Source organism: Phyllobates terribilis, unplaced genomic scaffold (genome assembly GCF_046119375.1).
Source record: "Phyllobates terribilis strain yellow unplaced genomic scaffold, ASM4611937v1 Scaffold_1__5_contigs__length_1240528914, whole genome shotgun sequence".
In the NCBI taxonomy this organism is placed as follows: Eukaryota; Metazoa; Chordata; class Amphibia; order Anura; family Dendrobatidae; genus Phyllobates; species Phyllobates terribilis.
The window spans coordinates 1,074,269,651-1,074,294,343 of record NW_027362761.1 but is presented as its reverse complement, the minus strand read 5'-3'; the positions used below and the strand labels follow the sequence as shown (position 1 = coordinate 1,074,294,343).

Sequence of the window (24,693 nt, the reverse complement as noted above, 5' to 3'; positions counted from 1 at the left end):
TCCATCGTATAGGTAATTCATTCCGTGATCCAGAAATCCAAATCCTTGTTGACGGCACCATCGACGTAGCCAGTTGTTCACCTGTAGAATCTTATTCCACCTCATTGTTCCATGGCCATCCACTGGGAGGATGGATGAGAAGACCACCTGCGCTCCCAATTCTTTCACTTTCTTGCCTAAGTCTTCAAAGTCACTGCAGATGGTTTCCAGGTCCTTTCTTGCGGTGTCATTTGTCCCCACATGTATTAGCAGGAATGGGTAGTGATCTGTAGGTCTGAAGAGTCTTGATATCCTGTCAGACACATCTTTAATTTTTGCTCCTGGAAGACAGCACATTTCTCTTGAGGTTATGTCTGGTCTGCAGATAGCGGCCTCTGTTCCTCTTAACAGGGAATCCCCCATGACCACCACTCTCCGTTTTTTCTTTCTCCATCCAGGAGGATTCTGAGGGCTTACAAGGTTATTCATTGCTGGCAAAGTCTTATTTTGCTGTATTTCTTCATGGTTCTCCTGCGTGAGAGCCTGGTACTGGTTCCTGAGCAGTATGGGTGCTGACTGCCTCTCGATCCTCCAGCTTCTGTGGGTCACATGCTTCCATTCCTCTGTTTCGTCAGGTGCAGTTCGAATTTCTTCTCTTTCTGAATCATGAAGAGATAATTCTGCTCTGTCTAAGAACTCTTCACCTTCCTTAATGATTTTCAAGGTAGTTAACCTCTTCTAGATTTCGCAACTTTTCCTCCAACAGGGACACAAGCTTGCATTTCTGGCATGTGAAGTTTGGCTTTTCCACTGGCAAGTCTGTGAACATGTAGCAGGATATGCAGCTCACCAAATGGCTCCTGGACTCTTCCATGTTCTTACTGTTAATGTTCTGAAAACAGTGAAAAAAGCTTAAAAAAAAAAAAGCTTCAAAATGCGCGCGCCAACAGGCGCGCGGTTTACCCATGTCCTCTCTCCTCCCCTGGTTTACCGATGTCCTTTTTTCAGCTCCAACAGCCAAATCCAGTGTTCTTTGAGCTCGCGGAGACTCTTCACTTACCCCAAAATGCAGTGGGAATATGCAAATTATCTCCTCAGGACTCCTCCCCTGGTTTACCGATGTCCTTTTTTCAGCTCCAACAGCCAAAATCCAGTGTTCTTTGAGCTCGCGGAGACTCTTCACTTACCCCAAAATGCAGTGGGAATATGCAAATTATCTCCTCAGGACTCCTCCCCTGGTTTACCGATGTCCTTTTTTCAGCTCCAACAGCCAAAATCCAGTGTTCTTTGAGCTCGAGGAGACTCTTCACTTACCCCAAAATGCAGTGGGAATATGCAAATTATCTCCTCAGGACTCCTCCCCTGGTTTACCGATGTCCTTTTTTCAGCTCCAACAGCCAAAATCCAGTGTTCTTTGAGCTCGCGGAGACTCTTCACTTACCCCAAAATGCAGTGGGAATATGCAAATTATCTCCTCAGGACTCCTCCCCTGGTTTTTTTGACTCTGCGCCAAATTCGTCAAAAGTGATGCAGAATTGTTTGATGAATTTGGCAAAAATTAAAAATAAAGTGCTGTCTTTGTTAGGATTTCCCTCTGCCCTCTTAGAATAATGGTTGTACAATCCTTTCAATAAAGTTTGATATGTTGCACGTTAGTCTTCAACTGCTTAAAGGGAAGAAAAACATTAGCATTCCAGCAGGGTACTGAAGTATTACTGTGCAAATAATATAAAAAAAATATATATATAAAAATTAGTACAAAAACTAGTGTAAAAATGTCGCAAAAGCCATAAAATAAAAAAGGTCCAAAATTCTAAACTTTCACTCCCCAAAAAAGGTTGTAAAAAAGGACGATGAATCAGGGCCGGGTTTTATTTTCCATGTTTTTTCTCTCTCTAGTGAAGAGATCTGACACATACAGTGTTACAATGAGATGGTCTGACTATTTCAGTCTAAGGAAGTGCAGACTGATATAAGATTGACTTGAAGACAACAACTCCACCTGCAGGTCATGAACATATGTGCAAAACAAAGATTAGTCCAAACCACAGGGGAAGTGCATTTTCGGCTGTGTTCATACATTTAGGATCTCACTTATTCCGGGAAGATCTCCTGACATATACACGGACATTAGAGACTCCACATATGTGACTGTACACCACACAGCTGTATTTGTCGCCCATTACTTCCCATTGATGAAGAAATATACCATATGATATACAGGTTCGTTTTTACCCTAAAATGCCCCTATATTAAACAGTGTAGGTAGAAATAATGTCATAAGATACTCGTTGGCATGAAGTTATATTCCATGGCTAGACTATGGATATATTTGGTAAATATATTCTAATATGGTGGCAGCTGACTCTAAATGAAGACCAAATTGTTGTGTAATTTAGGGTAATTGCTACCATTTATTTGAAACTTACTACAAAAAAAAAAAAAAAAAAAAAAAAAGAAGAAGACAGCTCAGCTATGGCTTTTTATTTTATTTATTTTAATCCTTTATTGGCCGAGCCAATTTTGATCTTAAAGGGGCTCTCCACAACTAGACAACCCCTTCTTGAACTAAATGTTCGGCTCTGATAAAGTAAAAAAAACCCTATACTCCCCTCCCGTGCCGCCGCCGTTCCAGCGGTGTCGGCACTCTCAGTCCCGGGGCTGTGATGCGGTGGAATGACATGTGATGCCCGGCACCCAATCAGCACTGGTGTCACTGGCCCTGCCTCCTGTCAAAATGAACATGAAGAGGAAGTCCGGAATCAGCTGTAGCCCTGGATTCCTCTTCACGTACGATTTGTCCAAAGGCGAAGACCGTGACTCCAGTGGTGATTGGGCGCCGGACATCATGTTTCATTCCACCGCATCACAGCCCCGGTGAGAGAGCGAGTGCCGTCACTACTGGAATGAAGCCGGAACGGGAGAGGAGTATAGTTTATTTTTTTTACTTTAATCAAGGCAGTACATTTAGCTCAAGAAGGGTTTATCCTAGTAGTGAACAACCCCTTTAACAACCAGGCCAAATTTTAGAAATCTGACCAGTTTCACTTTATGTGGTAATAACTCTGGACTGTTTTTTCGTGACATATTGCACTAAATGTTAGTGGTAAATTTTGGTGTATATGACTTTAGTATACTTTTGAAAATATCATAATTGACGAAAAAATTCAAAAATGTTGTAATTTTCAAACTTTTAATTTTTACGTCCTTAAATCACATACTTATAGCACACAAAATAAATAAACAACATTTCCCACATGTCTACTTGACATCTGCATCATTATTGAAACCTAGTTTTATTTTGTTGGGATGTTAAAAGGGGTTAAAAGTTTAGTAGCAATGTTTGCTTCTTTGGGGACCTATACAGATTTAAATACAGTTAGGTTCATATATATTTGGACAGAGACAACATTTTTCTAATTTTGCTTCTAGACATTACCACAATGAATTTTAAACAAAACAATTCAGATGCAGTTGAAGTTCAGACTTTCAGCTTTCATTTGAGGGTATCCACATTAAAATTGGATGAAGGGTTTAGGAGTTTCAGCTCCGTAACATGTGCCACCCTGTTTTTAAAGGGACCAAAAGTAATTGGACAGATTAAATACTTGTAAATAAAATGTTCATTTCTAGTACTTGTTTGAAAACCCTTTGTTGGCAATGACTGCCTGAAGTCTTGAACTCATGGACATCACCAGACGCTGTGTTTCCTCCTTTTTGATGCTCTGCCAGGCCTTCACTGCGGTGGTTTTCAGTTGCTGTTTGTTTGTGGGCCTTTCTGTCTGAAGTTTAGTCTTTAACAAGTGAAACGCATGCTCAATTGGTTTGAGATCAGGTGACTGACTTGGCCATTCAAGAATATTCCACTTCTTTGCTTTAATAAACTCCTGGGTTGCTTTGGCTTTATGTTTTGGGTCATTGTCCATCTGTAATATGAAACGACGACCAATCAGTTTGGCTGCATTTGGCTGGATCTGAGCACACAGTATGGCTCTGAATACATCAGAATTCATTCGGCTGCTTCTGTCCTGTGTCACATCATCAATAAACACTAGTGACCCAGTGCCACTGGCAGCCATGCATGCCCAAGCCTTCACACTGCCTCCGCCGTGTTTTACAGATGATGTGGTATGCTTTGGATCATGAGCTGTACCACCCCTTCACCATACTTTTCTCTTTCCATCATTCTGGTAGAGGTTGATCTTGGTTTAATCTGTCCAAAGAATGTTCTTCCAGAACTGTGCTGGCTTTTTTAGATGTTTTTTAGCAAAGTCCAGTCTAGCCTTTTTATTCTTGATGCTTGTGAGTGGCTTGCACCGTGCAGTGAACCCTGAGTATTTACTTTCATGCAGTCTTCTCTTTATGGTAGATTTGGATATTGATACGCCTACCTCCTGGAGAGTGTTGTTCACTTGGTTGGCTGTTGTGAAGGGGTTTCTCTTCACCATGGAGATTATTCTGCAATCATCCACCACTGTTATCTTCTGTGGGCGCCCAGGTCTTTTTGCATTGATGAGTTCACCAGTGCTTTCTTTCTCTCTCAGGATATACCAAACTGTAGATTTTGCCACTCCTAATATTGTAGCAATTTCTCGGATGGGTTTTTTCTGTTTTTACAGCTTAAGGATGGCTTGTTTCACCTGCATGGAGAGCTCCTTTGACCACATGTTTACTTCACAGCAAAACCTTCCAAATGCAAGCACCACACCTCAAATCAACTCCAGGCCTTTTATATGCTTAATTGAGAATGACATAACGAAGGGATTGCCCACACCTGTCCATGAAATAGGCTTGGAGTCAATTGTCCAATTACTTTTGGTCCCTTTAAAAACAGGGTGGCACATGTTAAGGAGCTGAAACTCCTAAACCCTTCATCCAATTTTAATGTGGATACCCTCAAATGAAAGCTGAAAGTCTGAACATCAACTGCATCTGAATTGTTTTGTTTAAAATTCATTGTGGTAATGTCTAGAACCAAAATTAGAAAAATGTTGTCTCTGTTCAAATATCTATGGACCTAACTGTAGACTTTGAGGGGCCTATATATAGGAAACTCCCCAAAAGGGATACCATTTTAAAAACCACACCCCTCAAATACTTCAAAAACTGTTGTCTGTAAATTTTTTAACCCTTCAGGTGCTACACAGGAATTAATGCAAAGTGGAATAAAAAATAAATACATTTAAATTTTACCTCTAAAACCTTGCTTTAGCCTTAATTTTTTCACTTTTGCAAGTGTTAACAGCAAAAAGGGGACCACACAGTTTGTTACAGACTTTCTTATGAGTGCGGTGATACCCCACATGTAGTCAAAAAGTTCTGTTTGAACAAACGTCAGGGCTCGGAGCGGAAGGAGCAATATTTGAATTTTGGAACACAAATTTGGCTGAAATGGCACCATGTCCCATTTGAAGGGTCTGCAAATTTCTCACTTCTGCAACAGGTAACACCATAAAGTGGACCCCACAGTTTGCTACCCACTTTCTTATGAGAGGATCTGGATAGGATTGCTGCTATCACAGTGATCAAAAGTCAGGGACCAATAGTAAAAATCCCTGGCCGGGTGTTGGCCAGCAGATCTTGGCGTGTGCACTGCGCATGCGCCCGCCATTTTGCTACGGGAACAGGAGGAGGGCCAGGGGATGGAGTCGCCAGTACCTAGGTACCGTGGGGGGTCTGGGGACATCATTTCTCTCTCCTCTGGCTTGTTCAATCAGGTCAGAGGAGAGAGAAATCATTTTTAAATCAGACTTAATTTGTTTTTGTTGTTTTTTTTACGTGATCGCCTTTATCCGGTGAATAACGGCGATCACGTGACAAAGGACCATAAAAACCGGTCCCGATCATACTCTCCAGGGTCTCAGCTTCCCCGGTAGCTGAAACCCCAGAGATTGTCCGACGCTGGGGGGCGCTATTGACTTATTTCTCAGCCACGTTAAAAAGCGGTGCTGAGTAATAAGTACCCTTAACTGCCGCCATTAAAAGGCGTATCGGCAGTCGTTAACGGGTTAAAGCAGATTTAAGACCTTCAAATACATAGGTTTACATAGTATCAAGCTCCCAAAACAAAGTATAGTACATTATAATTAACTGGGGTACACAGCATGCTTTATGTGTTGCAGATCTCCCCTATTGCAAAGCATCCCAAAATCCGTATATAACATAGTTGGTAACAGATGTGGATTTTGCAGGAACTTATGATATAAGTTCACATGCAAGAGCTGCAATGCTTTTTGTTCGTATATGAATGTGCACATTATAGATTCAGACTGAAGGCAAAACTATGAAGGAGACACATATGGAAACAAGGAGTTGAGAAAAAAAAAAAAGTGTGAATCCTTAGACTTCTCAATGTAATTCCCCTTTTAGGCCACGGCCCCACTATCAGTATTTGGTCAGTATTCGATCAGTATTTTTTCTCAGGAGTGGGTAAATAAATGCAGAATTGGTGACTTGTTTCTATTATACCTTTTCGCTGATTGTTCCTCACCTGGTTTTGGATCCCACTTCTGAGAAAAAAAAATATTGACCAAATACTGATAGTGGGGCCGTGACCTTACTCTGATAACAGCTTTACAAACCCAGGAGCGGAAGGTAATTCTTCACCTTCCTTTCCTAGTACTTATGAGAGCTGGCTTCATCATAGATATTGATGTTTTCATGACTGCTTTTCAGAATACTTTCAAGGTTCTAGCAATTTTCTGGATTGACCGACTTTCATGTCTTAACTAAGTAATGAGAAATAGCAGTCCCTCCATTACTTTAAGTGCTTCTTACCATATTCTGGATTAGAACAGTTGTGGAATAGGGCTCAGCATTATATACCAACACAGCCTCTGCAAAATACACCTGATGGTGACAAACACTTTCTGAAGGACGGTAAAGCAACAATGAACATCTGACGAGGAATACCTGTTCATTGGATATCATTCCACATGACTACCTGATGAAGCTACTTGAGAAAATGGCAATGGCGTTTAAAGCGGTCATGAGAGTAAAAAGGGGGTACACTTTGAGGAATCTAACATTTACCAGATATCCTGCCATATTAAAAAATACATGAGCCAAATGTAAAAAGAAACAAACGTCATCAGGATTATTCATGTTAAAACTAAAAGGTATGGGCATAATGACGCCGTCATATGGATTTAATAGATACGTTCAGTGTAAAAATCTGCAGCCTGGTTTTTGTTAAATCAATAGTTTCGGATTCCTAAACTCTTCGTGCATCGGGGCGGGTCATCGGCTCTGCCATGGCCCCTCTGCTGTCTATATTCTTCCTTATTTACATTCTGCGCCAATTCAGTCTTCGCCTCGGGCGGTGCTCACATTGATCTCTCGATAGGCTTCAATAAAATGGTGTCGGTTACTGCACAGGCGCAGACTGATCTTCTGGGAGTCTTCAGTAAAATGGTGTCGGTGGCGGCACTTGTGCAGATCGACCTCTGGCAGTCTTCAGTAAAATGGCGCAGGTGGCAGAACTTGTGCAGAATGAGATCTTGGTTCATCATTGAGCCGAGATTACATTTTCCTTAAGTCTGCCACCAGATCAATCGGCGCAAGTGCCGTCTGCACCAAGGATGACGCCAATGTGAAATTTAAATGAAGAAGAAGATAAAGACACCAGAGGGAGCAGAGGGGCCATACCCACAGTCCCACCAGAGCCAATGAGCGGCTACACCCACCCATTAAATACAGCAAAAGTGGTGGAGGCAGAGCACATGCACCGCTTTCATTCAAGCCGGTAGTCTACAATGCCCTGTTCCGCGGGTTCCTGAACCCAGTTCTCGGAATTGCTGGCAATCTCAGTGGTTGGATCACCCAGTGACCAGTTATCCTCTATCCTTCGGGGATAATTTGTTATTTTGGGAAAACCCGGTCAATATAGTATGGCACTGTTCACATTAACAAAAGGCACACTACAGTGCTGAAGCCGTTATACAATCCATCCATTTATGGTCTTATAAATGGGATCTACTTGGGTTTTATCTGAATGAATGCCCACTGTCTATTCAGAAGTAATAGATAAGTTAAGATAAACTACCAAAAAGGCAGTGTGAACAGCGCTTGTGTACATTTTATAAATGGTTGATATAAAATATCTTTATAAAATATCTTTATAGGAGATAGACAGATCCATCTATCACACCACCACAATGCACTTACATATTTGCATAACAGAATTGTTATAGCTTTAATACTTTTTTTTTTTTTTTTCAGTATTTTTTTTTTTCAATGAGAGCTTATTTTATTTTAAGCTCACGGGAACTGAAAGACAACAAAAACTAAAGAAAAAAAAAAAAAACAACACATCCCAGTTAAGGTCATCGTGTGATTACTATAGGTAGAAGTGCCCGACTGGGGACATTCCTCCCCACCCGAAGAGCGCTCAATGACATGTGTGAGGATGATGTGGAAACAACACATTTGTCACTTTGTAATAATTACTGTTTACAGCTGAACATAAACAAGTGCGCTCAGGAGCGTCACCGCTGTGAACCACTGCCTGGAAACTCCTGACCCAAAATACAACCTTACATGGTCAAAACAATGCCCAGCAATATGCCACATAGAAGTCACAAAATTAACTACCGTACTTCATAGGCTTTACAGCCAAGAGCAAAAAAAAAAAAAAAAAAGAGTAGGGAAATATATGGGAAAGGCCACTTTAAGGCTGCAATCACACGACTGTATGTTTGTTTCAAGTGCCTGACAGCACCCTGACCAATGGGCCGTTCAGGGTTTTTTTATTCACATCCAGAATGTCTGCGTGGAAAAAAAGAAAGTCACAGCCTTAAATATTCTCTTCCGTAGTTTGGATGAGACTTGCCGATTTTTACGGCTCCATTGCAGTTCTTTAACATGGGAAGTTGTATTTGGTCTTGTAAATTTTAATAACTGATGATGTATAAAAATGGAAATTATAAGAATGACAATAGCTCTCTTTTTTCTGGATGCAAATCGGACATCCTAGGAGTATGGCACTGAAGTTTTTTTGGTCTTCAGAACCAAACAATTCGCATGGCATTGATTTCTGTAGAAATGTTGGACCATGTGGCCTTTATAGCAACTCACAGTTACCACAAATTAGCTGGAAGGTGCCGACATGCTCTGAACAGTCTGTTCTATCTGGACTTTGAGATGCTCTATAGCAGATCTGGGCAACGTGCAGCCCGCGGGCCCCACCGGCTTTCTGGCAGTTCCAGTCCGGCCAGGGTAGGGGCCCACGCTGTATCCGGGGAGGCTGCGTGGGGGCCCACACTGTAACTGGGTAGGCTGCGTGGGGGCCCACGCAGTATACAGAGGGCTATGTGGGGGGGATCACACCGTATATAGGAAGGCTGTGTGGAGGCTCATACTGTATATAAGGGGATGTCAGCATACTTCATTTTGTTCAATATTAAGTGATAATATAAATATAATAATTAGAATTGTAATTAATATGTTAATATTAATACTGAGCATAATTCAGCCTATTGGTTCGGCTCTCCATAACAGTCTCAGTCTGTCATGTGGCCCCTCGGGAAAATTAATTGCCTACCCCTGCTCTATAGGATTAAACGGGTTGCCCCACTCCTTTTCAATAACCATGTTCCTCCTCTATAAAATAATAAACACACATACTCACCGATGAAATGGCGCCGGCATTGGCTCTCCCATCACCTTATGTCACACAAGACCTGCAGCCAATCACCAGCCTCTTCATTCTTCCCTTCTTTGGACAAATCAGACATCTGAAGATCAGCCGCAGCTCTCGCCTCCTCCGGATATCAGTTACGTCTGAAGGAGGGAAGAGTGAAGAAGCTGCTGACTGGCTGCAGGGCTTGTGTGACGTAATGTGATGTGAGCCCGGGGAGAGCCAGTGTCGACACCACTGGAACAGCACCAGCAGTGAGAATAGGTTCTATTTTATAAAATGGGGGAAGAATTGAAAAGCAATTGTTCAAGAAGTAGACAATCAAGAAAGCTCACTGTAATGTTCCTGGAATAGATGTATAACTATACGACCCTTGTGGCATGGTACATTGTTCTGCTGTAAGAGTCCTTCAGGATAGGCTACAAAGATGCCATGAAGGGATGACCATGGGCAGTCACAATGCTTTGGTAAACCCTACTGTCCAAACTTATTTACAGGTATCAGAGGAACCAGGGTGTGCCAATTTAACACTCCTAATACCATTATTCCACCTCCATCAGCCTGAACTATTGACACCTGACAGGAAGGGATCATTAATTCATGATGCAACAGAAATCTGGATTTATCTCACTGGGCAATGTTTTTCCACTTCTTCGTTGTCCATTTTTTTGTCCAAGCTAAGGAGCCATGAGCTGTGTGAGCGTTTGGACACTTTAGCTGGAGTACCACATTGTCTTCGGCTGCAATTTGCTCAACAGAGTACCGCCTGTCCGGGAGAACGATTCTTGACATCATCCTCTGACCTCATTCCTTGATTTGTTTTGCATGTTCACAGGAAACCCTTTTGTCAGACATTTCTTCCCAGTCACACCCTTCTCGGTAAACTCCCAACACCATTGCATGAGAAAACCCCAAAAGGTTGTCAGTTTTTGTAATACTGTCCCCAGCTGGGTCTAGCACCAATGACCGAGCTTCATTCAAAGTCCCAGAGATCGTTCGATTTTTGAATTATAATGAGGAGTCGCACAGAAACTGGTCCACGGAAAACGGTCTAATATTCATATAAGGAAGCTCCAATCATGCGCTTTGAAGTGGCCATTCAGTGTAAACTTACATACATATTCATTCTGTACAGTGTAGTGGCCTCTGCAGGAAGAGCAGTCGACGCAGAATGTGAGGCACAAAGGAGTTTTCATCAAAGACAATCCCTTTAAGGCTGTGTGCCCACGATGCGTTTTTTAAGCATTTCCGCAGCGGCAAAAACGCTGCAGAAACGCTTAAAAAACGCATGGTAGAAGGCCTGCCATGTTCCCCAATGATAATCCGCATGTGCTGTGCACATGCTGCGGAAAAAAATGGAGCACTACCAATTATTTTGCGGAAGCGCTGCGTTTTCGCCGCCATTGACTTGCATTGGAACGCATGGAATCCGCATCACTGCATCTGTACATGCGGAATCCATGCGTTTCAATGTGTGGATGGTACCCAGGTCTGGAGAAGAGGAGACTCTCCTCTGTACCCGGGTACCATAGAACCTGTAAAAAAAAAAAAAGAATAAAGTAAAAAAATAAATATGATACTTACCTTCTGATGGCCCCCGCTGCGCTTGTCCTCCCTTGCCGGCAGATCGCGGTGGACTGAAGGACCTGCGCTGACGTCATAGTCATGTGACGGCAGGTCCTTCAGTGTAGTGTACCGCGAGCTTCCGGCAGCCAGGACGGAGCGAAGCAAGACTCCGGGGGCCATCGGAAGGTAAGTATAGATTTATTTTTTTATTTTTTACCATTCTTTGGGTTCACACTATATAAATCCATGCCGTTTGCATGGATTTATATAGTGTGACCAAGTTGTCAAGCACTTTCCAAGTGATGCTAAAATTGCTTGGAAAAGCGCTTGATAACCCGCATGCAGAAATGCAAGTGAAGAACGCTTCACATCCGCATGTCCCTGGCAGGAAAAACGCATGTACAATCCGCATGTGTTTTTTCTGCCAGGGAGATGCAGAAACGCTCAGGAAAAATCCAGAGCATTTCTGTATCGTGGGCACATAGCCTAAAGGGGTATTCCCATCTCCAAGATCCTATCCAGTATGTAGTAGGTGTAATAATAATAATAATAATAATAATAATAATAATAATAATAATAATATTAGCAGATATCTCCAATCAAAAAAATAGTGTAGTTCTTCTGCTATTTCACTTACCCCATGTGCAGGACATTGCAGACGCTTAGGTGTCCATGGTTACGACCACTCATAGTAACAGATTTCATAGAAAGGACAAATATTATGAATAAATATTATTATAAATAAATAATATTGAGTACTAACAGACTCAAAATCATTAAAAACACTTCATACAGAGACAAAATAGGTGGGGTTTGAGGAATTTTTTTTTTACAGAAAACCGGATGATGAATGACACTCCATAGACAAAGTCCAACTACAAATTCATACTCCTATGGTATATGCATACATTAGTCAATGTATATATAGTTATACTAATTACTTCTGTGGTAAAGGATCCCTAATATCTTCAGAAAAATTGTAGGAATTAATGATGAATAATAATAATGTAAAGAGATCAATTCCCCACAAAGAAATTTAGGACATCATCCATGGTGGTGGAGTCGATAATTTGGTATCAGTCATATGGTGCCTAGGTTAAGAACCATAAATGAGAACACAAAATGTCTGAATTGCAAATCTAGAGCACAAGCATCAGGAAATAAAGGTGCTTAGTACTTTATAGAATCACTATATAGGAAACACATTGAATCAATAGTTCATGATATAATAAAAAAGATCACACTATCTCCAAGTGGAGCTAGTAAATATCCAAAAATGTAGCTCAATATTAAGTGCTTTGTGCTATTGAACAATAGATAGCATAGATCTTCCATATAAACCCTAATAAAGGCATCCAAAAATCTCTGTAATACACACCCTCATCAAGCTGCTTCATCAGAAGGGGGAACCTTGTGTAATCTTTTTTTATTATATCATGAACTATTGATGCAATGTGTTATCGACTCCACCACCATGGATGATGTCCTAAATTTCTCTGTGGTGAATTGATCTCTTTACATTATTATTATTATTCCTACAATTTTTCTGAAGATATTAGGGATCCTTTACAACAGAATTAACATAACTATATATACATTGACCACCTTATGGGTATTGACTATTAATGTATGCACACAACATATGAGCGAGTATGAATTTGTACTTGGACCTCGTCTATGGAGTGTCATTCATCATCCGGTTTTGGTTTTCTGTTCATTTGTTTTTCACAAGCCCCGCCTATTTGTCTTTTTCATGATTTTTTGTCTGTTAGTACTTAAAGATATTTGTCTTTTCTATGAAATTGGTTTGTAGGTCTCTTGATTTTGGATTAATGTATTCATGACCGACCACATGCTTATGGCCTTTTAGGCATCATCATATAGTGACCATTAGCTCGATACCTACACTACTACTGCAACGCCCTGCACATGGGGTAAGCGATACAGCGAATCAGAAGAACTATACTACACTGCTCAAAAAAATAAAGGGAACACTCAAATAACACATCCTAGATCTGAATGAATGAAATATTCTCATTGAATACTTTGTTCTGTACAAAGTTGAATGTGCTGACAACAAAATCACACAAAAATCATCAATGGAAATCAAATTTATTGGAGGCCTGGATTTGGAGTCACCCCCAAAATTAAAGTCGTAAAACACACTACAGGCTGATCCAACTTTGATGTAATGTCCTTAAAACAAGTCAAAATGAGGCTCAGTATTGTGTGTGGCCTCCACGTGCCTCTATGACCTCCCTACAACGCCTGGGCATGCTCCTGATGAGGTTGCGGATGGTCTCCTGGGGGATCTCCTCCCAGACCTGGACTAAAGCATCCGCCAACTCCTGGACAGTCTGTGGTGCAACGTGACGTTTGTGGATGGAGCGAGACATGATGTCCCAGGTGTGCTCAATCGGATTCAGGTCTGGGGAACGGGCGGGCCAGTCCATAGCTTCAATGCCTTCATCTTGCAGGAACTGCTGACACACTCCAGCCACATGAGGTCTGGCATTGTCCTGCATTAGGAGGAACCCAGGGCCAACCGCACCAGCATATGGTCTCACAAGGGGGTCTGAGGATCTCATCTCGGTACCTAATGGCAGTCAGGCTACCTCTGGCGAGCACATGGAGGGCTGTGCGGCCCTCCAAAGAAATGACACTCCACACCATTACTGATCCACTGCCAAACCGGTCATGCAGAAGGATGTTGTAGGCAGCAGATCGCTCTCCACGGGGTCTCCAGACTTTGTCACGTCTGTCACATGAGATCAGTGTGAACCTGCTTTCATCTGTGACGAGCACAAGGCGCTAGTGGCGACTTTGCCAATCCTGGTGTTCTGTGGCAAATGCCAAGCGTCCTGCTCGGTGTTGGGTTGTGAGCACAACCCCCATCTGTGGACGTCGGGCCCTCATACCACCCTCATGGAGTCGGTTTCTAACCGTTTGTGCAGACACATGCACATTTGTGGCCTGCTGGAGGTCATTTTGCAGGGCTCTGGCAGTGCTCCTCCTGTTCCTCCTTGCACAAAGGCGGAGGTAGCGGTCCTGCTGCTGGGTTGTTGCCCTCCTACAGCCCCCTCCACGTCTCGTGGTGTACTGGCCTGTCTCCTGGTAGCGCCTCCAGCCTCTGGACACTACGCTGACAGACACAGCAAACCTTCTTGTCACAGCTTGCATTGATCTGCCATCCTGGATGAGCTGCACTACCTGAGCAACTTCTGTGGGTTGTAGAGTCCGTCTCATGCTACCACGAGGGTCAAAGCACAACCAACATTCAAAAGTGACCAAAACATCAGCCAGAAAGCATTGGTACTGAGATGTGGTCTGTGGTCCCCACCTGCAGAACCACGCCTTTATTGAGTGTCTTGATAATTGCCAATAATTTCCATCTATTGTCTATTCCATTTGCACAACAGCATGTGAAATTGATTGTCAATCAGTGTTGCTTCCTAAGTGGACAATTTGATTTCACAGAAGTTTGATTTACTTGAAGTTATATTCTGTTTAAGTGTTCCCTTTTCTTTTTTTTTTTTTTAGCAGTGTACATTTCTAATTGGAGGTATTTGCCAATATTATTACTACTACTACACATTGGGATAGGATCATGGAGATGGGAATACCCCTTTAAGGCAATTTCAGATCGCTTTTGGGGGATTAAGAAAAACAATAAAAGCCTGCGTCACTATAGATGTAACTGGCCACCTCTCTCCTGAAGGTGTAATCATTGACGTGAACCAGTATCATCAGATGGCCTCAGCGGCTCCAGGTCCAGCAGCTTTGGCCTGGTTGCTGACGAGCCTATTCAACGGTACCAGAGCTGAACCAGCAAAAACTTCTCAGAGGGAAAATGCTGAATATGTTGAAAAGGACGTGGTCTGATTGAGTTACAAAGGCTGATTTTTTACTTCAGAAGAATATGCATAATCAGTGATACAGGATGCAACGCCATGGAAAATTATAGGGCACCGTGTTCTCCAATCTATTAAAATAGAAGGGGCCGGCCTGCTGAAACCAGAACAATACACACTCAGACGTTCATTGGTGATTTATATTACTATACTTCACCAACCTCCATGTTGGCCAGTCACTTGCAGGTTCGGTTTGTTATCGTCCACACTCCCATCTGCAGCCCCTTCACAATCATTCAGATAACAGCCATTTCTCCTTGACGGAAACTTACGAACTCAACAACAAAAAAACAGTATTTTGAGTAGTCTAATATATGGGGGCAATAATGAGGTGTTTAGATGAGAGTGTAGACCAAGGACCTCCATGTGATGACTGGAGGCCATAGACACAGGGGATCACTTTGGTATATTTCTTTTTTGTTTGCTAACCATCAGCTATTCTGCCCAATTTGGTGACACTTTCCCGTGATTGTCTAATGATTTATGTGAACTTACTCAAAAATTTAGTAGAACACTTACCCCAAGGCATTGATCGGAGCTGTTCTGCTTTAATGCTTAATATCCAACATTTATCAATCTTGTCTCAAGCTGGTAAAGAAAAAAGAAAAAAAAAAAAAAAACATTCAGAAAACACATCTAGTTCTTGCATATTCGCCTTTACACTTTATTAATCTACATGGAGAAAAAAAAGAGGAGAAACTAGAAGGATAAAGGCCTCATTCACACTTTTGGATTTTGCGACCGTATTTGTAACCAAAATAGGAACTAAGAGAAAGAAAAAAAAAAAAAGTGTTTTAGACCAAGTCTTGGTTTGTGGTTCATAAGCAGCAATTGGATTATAAATAAGGAGCAGAATATTGCTGTGTGAACGAGACCCAAGTTGATAAACCATTATGGCGCTAATAGCAGTACAACAACTCCCATGTCGTGAAGACATAGGAATACATGGTTTATTACAGCATCCAGACAATCACGTAACGTCAGCCACAATTTCTACAGACACTGACCTGCTGATGTTAGTAACAGAAGTGAGAATCGCGGAGGAAAATGCATTTACGGTATATCGTTATCATGACGCACGTCATCAACAATGAATATCAGCAGATTATACCATAAATTATCCTTCTATATGGTGGAACCAACCCATGATAGTCAAATCATCTACTACTAAACACAAGTATTAAAAGGGGTTTCCATTTTCAATTTTCTTCAGCCCATAGGCCTGTGCTAGCTAAAAGTAATAAAATCAGTTTAAGGCTTCATTCAGATGTCAGCGATTTGTCTTGTATGCAAAAAAGGGTCCACGTTCCATTAGTGTTTGGTCAGTGTCTCGGTTTTTACCATCAGTTGTTTTTCTTGGATGAAAATAAAAATTAAAAATACAAGTTTCTTAAACTTCTATCAAACACTTCATGGAAACACTGACAGCACGGACCCATAGCCTTGCATTGGTGAGTTTGATCTCATGTGACATGTGAACAGTCCCATAGTACTCGTACCTTTTACAGTCTATGGGACTGTTCACATGTTGGTGCATTTTTGCAGAACAAGAGGTCCGCACAAAAACCACCGAGATAAGGCCGATTTTGATCCAAGTCTTGGATCAAACTTGTTAATGCAAGTCTATAGGTCCATGCGGTCAGTTTTTCAATGAACTGTTTGATAGAAGTTTAAGAAACTTATTTTTTTTCATCCAAGAAAAACTGATGAAACGTTGACAGTGAAAACTGACTCACTGATTGAGCTCGGACCTTTTATAGTCAGTAAAAAACATGGATAGAACTTGTAGGAGAAACACCTACGCCTGGATGAGGCCTTAGTCATCTTTCCCTGTTAGGCTATGTTCACACATGTTGTGTTTTTTCCTTCTGCAGATCTGCAGCAAATCTGCTGCTAACTTTTCTCTGGCAGGAAAACAGCTGTGTAAAAAACGCGTGTGTTTGCTGCGTATTTGTTGCAGTTTTTGCTGCGGATTTGCATAGCCTAAGGCTATGTTCACACACGTTGTGTTTTGCAGTAGATTTTTATGTAAATTTTAGCTGCGTTGCATAGCAAAGTCTATGAGAAGCCAGAATTTTCTGTTCACACATGTTGTTTTTTGCTTGCAGCGTATTTTCTGCCTTGCTTGCGTAGTTGGAAAATAGAGCGTGTCACTTCTTTCAGCGTTTTTGCTGCGTTTTTTCACCCATAGGAAGTAATGGGTGGTCAAACACGCAGCAAACACGCAGCAAAAACTTGCACAAATATGTGCGTTTTTTACGCAGCTGTTTTCCGGCCAGAGAAAAGTTAGCAGCAGATTTGCAGCAGAAAAAAAAAACACAACATGTGTGAACATAGCCTTACAGTGGTGCCATCACTGCAAGAGATCACAGGACAGCTGCAACCAATCCTTCTATTCAGTGGCTTTGCTGCCACGAGCCGCTGAGCCTAGTGATTGGCTGCAGCAGTCAGCTTAGCTGTAGTTTATAGCCATTCACCAAAACAACTGAGCTGGCACTGAAGAAGGGGAAGGCGAGTAATGCCAACAATTCATTTTAGCTAGCGCAAGTCCATGAGCTGGAAAAAAAATTGAAACCGGAAGACCCCTTTAATATTTAAAAAAAAAAAAAAGACATTTCTAAAGCTCAATATTAGAAGTGAGACAACTCCAAATAATTAATAGTCCATATCTGACATCAAGGTAATCTGGAAGTGCTTGGGTTTTCTCATCTGATGGCTATGTAAGCATACTTTTTTGGCAATGGAGTAGGCTACAAGAGACTTCAGGAAAGAAAAATAAGTATTCTATAGATCAGAAATGAAAGCAGAAATGAGAAGCTGTGCCGGAACGTCTTGTCGAGATGATAGTCCCATGTGTGATGTGTAACTATTTGCAACAATCCGTGTTTGTAGAGTGTCAGGTCACCAGATATTTGGTTTATTCCTTCTTGGCCCTGGTTTCAGAAGTCACTAAGCGCATCTACTGATATGAACTGGCAAAGTGATCAAGAGAAATCAATATGGACATTCAGGTTCAGCAAGTTATTAATCAGCATATAATGACTATTCTTTTATATTTCAAAGACATTTGCATGAGGAAGCCTTAATGAAACCTACCAACGTCTTGGAAATGGCTCAAAGACAAAATGGCATGGGTTCAAGCTGCCATAAGAAACTGCATTGAAACTTTACCAAGGTATTAGAGCAAGTTTATTGTGTATCGGCCACATCTAACAGGTGCCAATTAATATTAAATTATAGCCAACTGTGCAAGGAAATGACGCTGGTATAAAAAAACAAGATACTGATGAAAGGCTTATATGGGGCCAAGTCAGAACAACAGTACCCATACAGGTTCCCCAGCAGTGCCAATACGACGGCTCAGACCTAGAAGTCCTTGTAGTAGCTGCAGTCAGAAGAGCCCAAGGGTTTTTAAGATGAGCAGATTATGATCAGAAAATATTCTCGATCATCAGTCCCGTGCCAATGGCTGAGGACAGCATAAAAGCCCCGCTACAGTCAGCACATCGCCTCGTATAATAAAGGACGTGGTGTTGGGGAGAGCATGAGAAGCGATCCTTCTGTCCCCATTATTGTTCATCAACCTGTGGAAACAAGCCCCAAAAAAAAGAGCCAAACGAGTTGCTTGTAGATGACCAGCGATGGTCACTGGCCTGTAGTAGGGGACTGTAAATGGGTCATAAAGGCTTTCATACAGTTGTAATGGAATCAGATTTTAGAGTCAGTCACTCTTGTATCCACAATCCCGGGGACCTTGCAAGGTTCTCCTGAACCACACTTGGGTCAGAATAGGGCTCAATGGTGACCTAAAGCCAGTCCAGCAGTGAAATACCTTTGCATTACACATTTTGCTTTTAAGTACAATGCATGTAGTTTTGTTCCGCAAAAGCTAAACACACACACACACACACACCACACCCAAGAGGGGGCTTTTTGGTTGCGGAAAACCCATGTCCAGTCTGAGTTGAAAAAAAATACAAACAAAATGTACTTTACTCACCCTTCAAGTCCAGCGCGGAGTCTCCACTGATGCTTGTTATTATCTGCAGTCACGCTGACAGCGCTGCAGCCAATCAGTGAGCGAAGCAGCTCTGATCGGCTTGTGTGAACTCTGGCAGAGCTGCTGAGCTTACTTATTGTCATTCTAGGTATGGGAAGGACCCAGCGAACGACAACAGGAAAAGGGAGGCGGGGGGGTCCAACAACTAGGGAAAGGGCGGATGGAGGCCTTTGGGTAGATCTAACAACACCATGATGCCCCTATCGTCCCTAGATAGGTTCTTCACCCATCGCTGAGCAGGATACCTGGCTGACCCTAGAACTGGGCCCTCGGTAGGGAGGGGGAGGGGTAAGCACTAGTCAGCCCCATTGCAAGGGGAAACAGACAAGGGGAAACAGACAAGGGGAAACAGACAAGGGGAAACAGACAAGGGGAAACAGACAAGGGGAAACAGACAAGGGGAAACAGACAAGGGGAAACCACTTAGTTTTGAGAAGACAACAGTGAGATTACCACAACAATCCTCAAAAGGAACTCCAAGACTAATCTAGCCGACTTCCAGAACTCCAGACCTAAACAGAGGAATTAACTATCACTGGCGACTCTCTGGAGACACTACGGGCATTTGAAGATCAAGCAAGGATGTGTCAATTAGCAGCAGAAGGTGGAGATCACCGCTGGGTCCTAGTGAGAGAAGGATACCACTACACTACAGAGATGAAAGAATCGAGAAGGCGTCTGCAAAGCCAAGCGCAGAGACCTTCCACAGCTGGAGCCAGAACGACTGTCTGTTAAACCTGATACACCCGTGACACTTATGGTCTGCAACGCTGTTGAGATGTTGGCGGTGCTGCAGGCAATGACAGACATTGGGAGCAGCGGGTAAAGACTCCGTGCTGGGCCCGGGGAGGGCGGGTAAAGACGCTTATTTTTAAATCAAACTGCAAGCCAGGGGATTTTTGAAACCAGCAAACCCCTCTAAGAACATGTGCCCACATCATCTTTTTCTGGTGAAACCGCTTTAGGAAAACAGTGATTTTCCTGAAAGAGCTTCACTGGCAGCTTTGCCGTCATTTTTGCGGTGGCACTACCGCCGGCGTCTTTGCTGTGTAATTTCCACTATAGTAATGAGCAGTTTCCTAGCGGAAGCTGCCTGAAGAATTAACAAGTTGAGGAAGAATTGACAACCCTTTAAGCAGTAAAAAATAAGTAACATAAGACTGAACATGTGGATAGTAATGTTACATTGCTGTTCATGTTTTCTGCGGCTCTCTCTTAGGTGGATTCTGAGAGGAAGCCGCCTGAAAAAGCCGATGTGTGCACATACACTAATAAGAATTTACTAGGAAATATAATAGGTAAAAACTGCAATAAGTGGCCTTTCTGTGCTATCAGATGTCTCATTTCTGCACGGTAACATGCTCAGGCCTTACCAGACGTCTTATGTAATGACATAATAGCGAAAGTCAGTCACTGGGATCTGCGCTGTGACTTGTCTGAAGCATAATGCAGCAGGAAAGGGGACATTGTAAGGAAGGGGCGATGGAAAGCACTGAGTACACAGCCGCATGCCCAGACATGTAACCGCAGCAGCCGGCATCGGCCCACTCCTCTTCCCACAGACATTCCTGGATGGCGATACAGACCCCTTCACCATACAGCTCCCTCCAAGACGCTCTTTATCTCTAGTCTGTTCTTACAAGAACTAACAGGCTTCCTCTCACTGGCAAACAATGGGAAGCCAGTCATGTATGGGAAACACACTCCCTGTACAAACAAGTTACCAAATTAATACACAATTGATCCAACTTCCTAATTATCGCAGCCCGGCTGAGAGGGGATGATAAAATCTACCATAACACAATCAAAATTTGGAAGCCACTGTTCCCAGAAAACAAAAAACAAAGCATGGTCTAAGATTTCAGCCGAGAGAGAAAAAGGCAGAACTGGGAATTTCCATCACAATAAGAAGCTGAGCAGGTAGCTTGGACCGCGGGGCAAATAAGGGGCAATTGGATAAAGGTCCTCGGGGGAGGTCAAAATAAAACCTTTCAATATAAAAATAAATAAAAACGGTTGCCTACAAGTTTCACAGGTCATTTATTTTGTATGAAAGGTCATGCTACGATCACCCATCTGCTAGGACATTGTTCGCCTGTTCCTTCTTGAAGAACAGAGAAACATAATTAGGCCACGGCTCCACTATCAGTATTCGGTCAGTATTATTTCTCAGGAGTGGGAGCTAAAACCAGGAGTGGGTGATAAATGCAGAATTGGTGACTTGTTTCTATTATACCTATTCTCTGATTGCTCAACTGTTTTTGGCTCCCACTCCTGAGAAAAAATACTGACCGAATACTGACCAAATACTGATAGTGGGGCTGTGGCCTTAAAGGGAATATCTCGTGTTTGTTCATCAGGAGCATGCCGCTCCTCTGCCCCCCAACTTCCTGCTTGTCAGGGAGCATTGTGCTCCTGAAGGTTCATAGTTTCGGAAGGCGGCTGAGCAGTTTGCACACATTGCATGCAATCTCCAATGCCGCTAACAGAGGCAGCAGCATAGGGGCACGGAAGATGGCCAGCTCCAGGGATCTAACCAGCTTTAGAGCAGCACTTGCAAGCTGCACAGGAAACAGTTTGCTAGTGTAGGTTTCTTGGCAAGGAAAATGACCACTGAAGGGGCCAGTAACCTACTACATCTGTGAAACTAAAAATCACTCTGTAGCTGAGAATGGAGATGATCTTTAATGGGAAATAAGATTGCAAAGTTGCCTGTTTTTACAAATTTAACCATTAACAATCATGAGACAACCCCATGTAATGTCCAAAGTGTATTGGCTGTAAAACTGACCCAAATGAGGTCTCCATTATAATGAGGTCCTCCTGGCTTCTATTCTGTGTCTGATTTTGGAACAGGAAAAAAAAAAAAAAAAAAAAAAAAAAAGGTCAAACTTTTTGTACCCCCCATACTAACACAACAGGCCCCATAATAGTCAATAGAGCCCCTCTGCGTCGGCTTGCATCAGTTATGCTACAGATCCGTTTTTGTCAATGAAACAGAACAGACAAACGGAATCTCCGAATGGAGGTGTGAACGTAGACCAACGCATGGCGCCATCTTCACTAATCGGTCCCTTTAGGGACAGGATCGCACCAAGATTTTTTTTCCCTGTATTGTGTTCATGCATCTACAACTAATCGCAATAGGATAAGAAAGTCAGCAAACTTCCACATCAGAAGTTCTTGAGGGCTGCTAGACTGCTCCTTAAAATGAAATGAGGAGGAAGAGATCACACAAGTGCAATCCTATTGCGAAGACGAGAAGGTTTATAAGCGACAATCTGCTGATCACAATATCACTATAGGAATCTAATTTACACGAATTGGCATGTTTAGGAGAAAGAGGGGTCTGCAGCCAGAGAAACAGAGGAAGGGCCAAAACCAATTGTCAGATACACAAATTAGTAGAGTCATTCACTAAAAATCGGCATTAATTAGTAGCGCTACTACATTACATTAACATGTAGTAATAGGTTAAAATAACTCTATATATTACAAGTAAATCGCCAGCAGCAGGGATACAGCACAAACCCATCATGACTTACCCTCTTCTGGAGACATATTGTCCTAATCTGGAGCACCGGGATAATCATGTACCTAAATCCCTCATATACACAGATATGGCAGTGCCCCCAAATACAGACACGTGATACGAGCAGTTCATACCTAAACTAGAATCCGCTGGGTAAAACAGTCAATTATTCACACAATGGACAAAAAGCCAGGATAATGCCATGTCTGTGCAGCAGGCATCCAATACTCAACATACTCCAGATTCTCTGCCCACACCCAGTCTTGCAGGGCAGACCGCTCACAAGGACAAAAAGACTTAAATTGTTTCACATGCTTTTCCATCATCCCCACATGCCTCATATGTTGGTGCTAAAACATTGCTGATGAGCCGTTAGGACAGTCAGTCTGCCAAACCGGACCCTTGTAAAACTGAAAAACAACCACAGGATACATGGTTTAATAGACAATTAGGGAATAAATATGAAATATCAAATGTAATATTTCCACAGACCAGATGCATCACCCATAGGGCGTCATTATGACTGCAGCACTTTCCATGGCATCCAGCATACCACACCCCCATCTGTAAATAATTTGGGATAATTGAATGAGCTGCATATAAGTACGAAGTATCCAGATTCGTTATGTTCAGTCTGAATAACGCTGCCATTCTAATAACTAGCAGACATCACTCCAAAATTATTAGAAAACCCAATTTTAAATTATCAGAACAGATCTTCACAACGAAGGCTCTCTCCTGACTTTACATGGGAAGACAGCTCAGCTGATTGCTGCTATATTCTCTATGAGAGAGCCACCTTCTCCCTTCCCTGCACAGTGACCTCTGCACAGATGACAGAGCATGCACACAACACTCATAAAAGTTAGTGATCATCAGGTCTACAGTTTCATATGATCCATGTACTGGAAACTAGAACTCTAATGCAACTTACAAGCTCAGGCAAGATGGCTGATGTATCAATGTGCAGAAAATATAGTTTATACATAAAAAAGTAAATAAAGATAGATAGATAAATCGATCGATAGATATTATAATATAACCGGGGATGTGTGTCTATGTCGGAAGCCTCGATAGACTGTGCATGCGCTACGTGCAGTCTGGCTCCAGACAGAAGCAGGCATCCAGCAGTTACAGGTAAGAGGAGTGTATGGTGCCGGAGATCGCGGTATGCGTAGGCACTGAACGTATACCGCGATCTCCAGCGCCATACTTACATACCTGACCGGGAGGAGCATTGCCGCGGCGCCTCTCTTCGCCGGAGACCGGGGCAGGAGTGAGGCGTCGGATCGGTGCATGCACATAGCGCTATCCGGCGCCAATTTACTGAAGACACATTTACAGTTTGTCTTCAGCAAAATGGCGCCGGACAGCGCGGTGCTCCAACGCCGCACTCCTCCCCAGTCTCCGGCAGAACAGGACGCAGCAGCGCTGGAGCACAGAGAAGAAAGGCAAGTATAATATAAGTGTTTATTTTTTTGTATGTGTGTACAGTGTGAAAGGGATGAGGGGGCCACACATACCAGGATTGTGGGGTGAGGATCATGCATACCAGGATGAGGGGTACCACACATACCAGGATTGGGGGGGGGGGGGGGTGAGGGGACCATGCATACCAGGATGAGGGGTGCCATACATACCAGGATGAGGGATGGGGTATCAGGCATACCAGGGTGAGGGGGTATCATGCATACCAGAATAGGGATGAGGGGTGCCATGCATACCAGGTTTCGGGGATGAGGGGTGCCATGCATACCAGGTTTCGGGGATGAGGGGTGCCATGCATACCAGGTTTCGGGGATGAAGGGTGCCATGCATACCAGGATTTGGGATGGGGGGGGGGGGGGAGGACCATGCATAAAAGGATTGGGGGGTGAGGGGTGCCATGCATACCAGAATAGGGATGAGGGGTACCAAACATACCAGGATGAGGGATGGGGTATCATGCATACCAGGGTGAGGGGGTATCATGCATACCAGGGTGAGGGGGTATCATGCATACCAGGGT

The 24,693-nt window shown here is 42.8% G+C and overlaps 1 protein-coding gene across 3 annotated transcripts in view; it reads right to left on the bottom strand.

Annotated features, from left to right (window-relative positions):
- FRYL (FRY like transcription coactivator) overlaps positions 1 to 24,693 on the bottom strand; it is a 298,660-nt gene that overhangs the window by 231,079 nt on the left and 42,888 nt on the right. For 2 of the 3 annotated variants that reach the window (XM_073645520.1, XM_073645519.1), the window contains one exon: positions 15,613 to 15,681. The exons of the other annotated variant lie outside the window; for it this stretch is intronic. The gene's annotated coding sequence lies outside the window, so the exon portion shown is untranslated. The remainder of the gene's footprint in view (positions 1 to 15,612; positions 15,682 to 24,693) is intronic. 3 annotated transcript variants of the gene reach the window in all.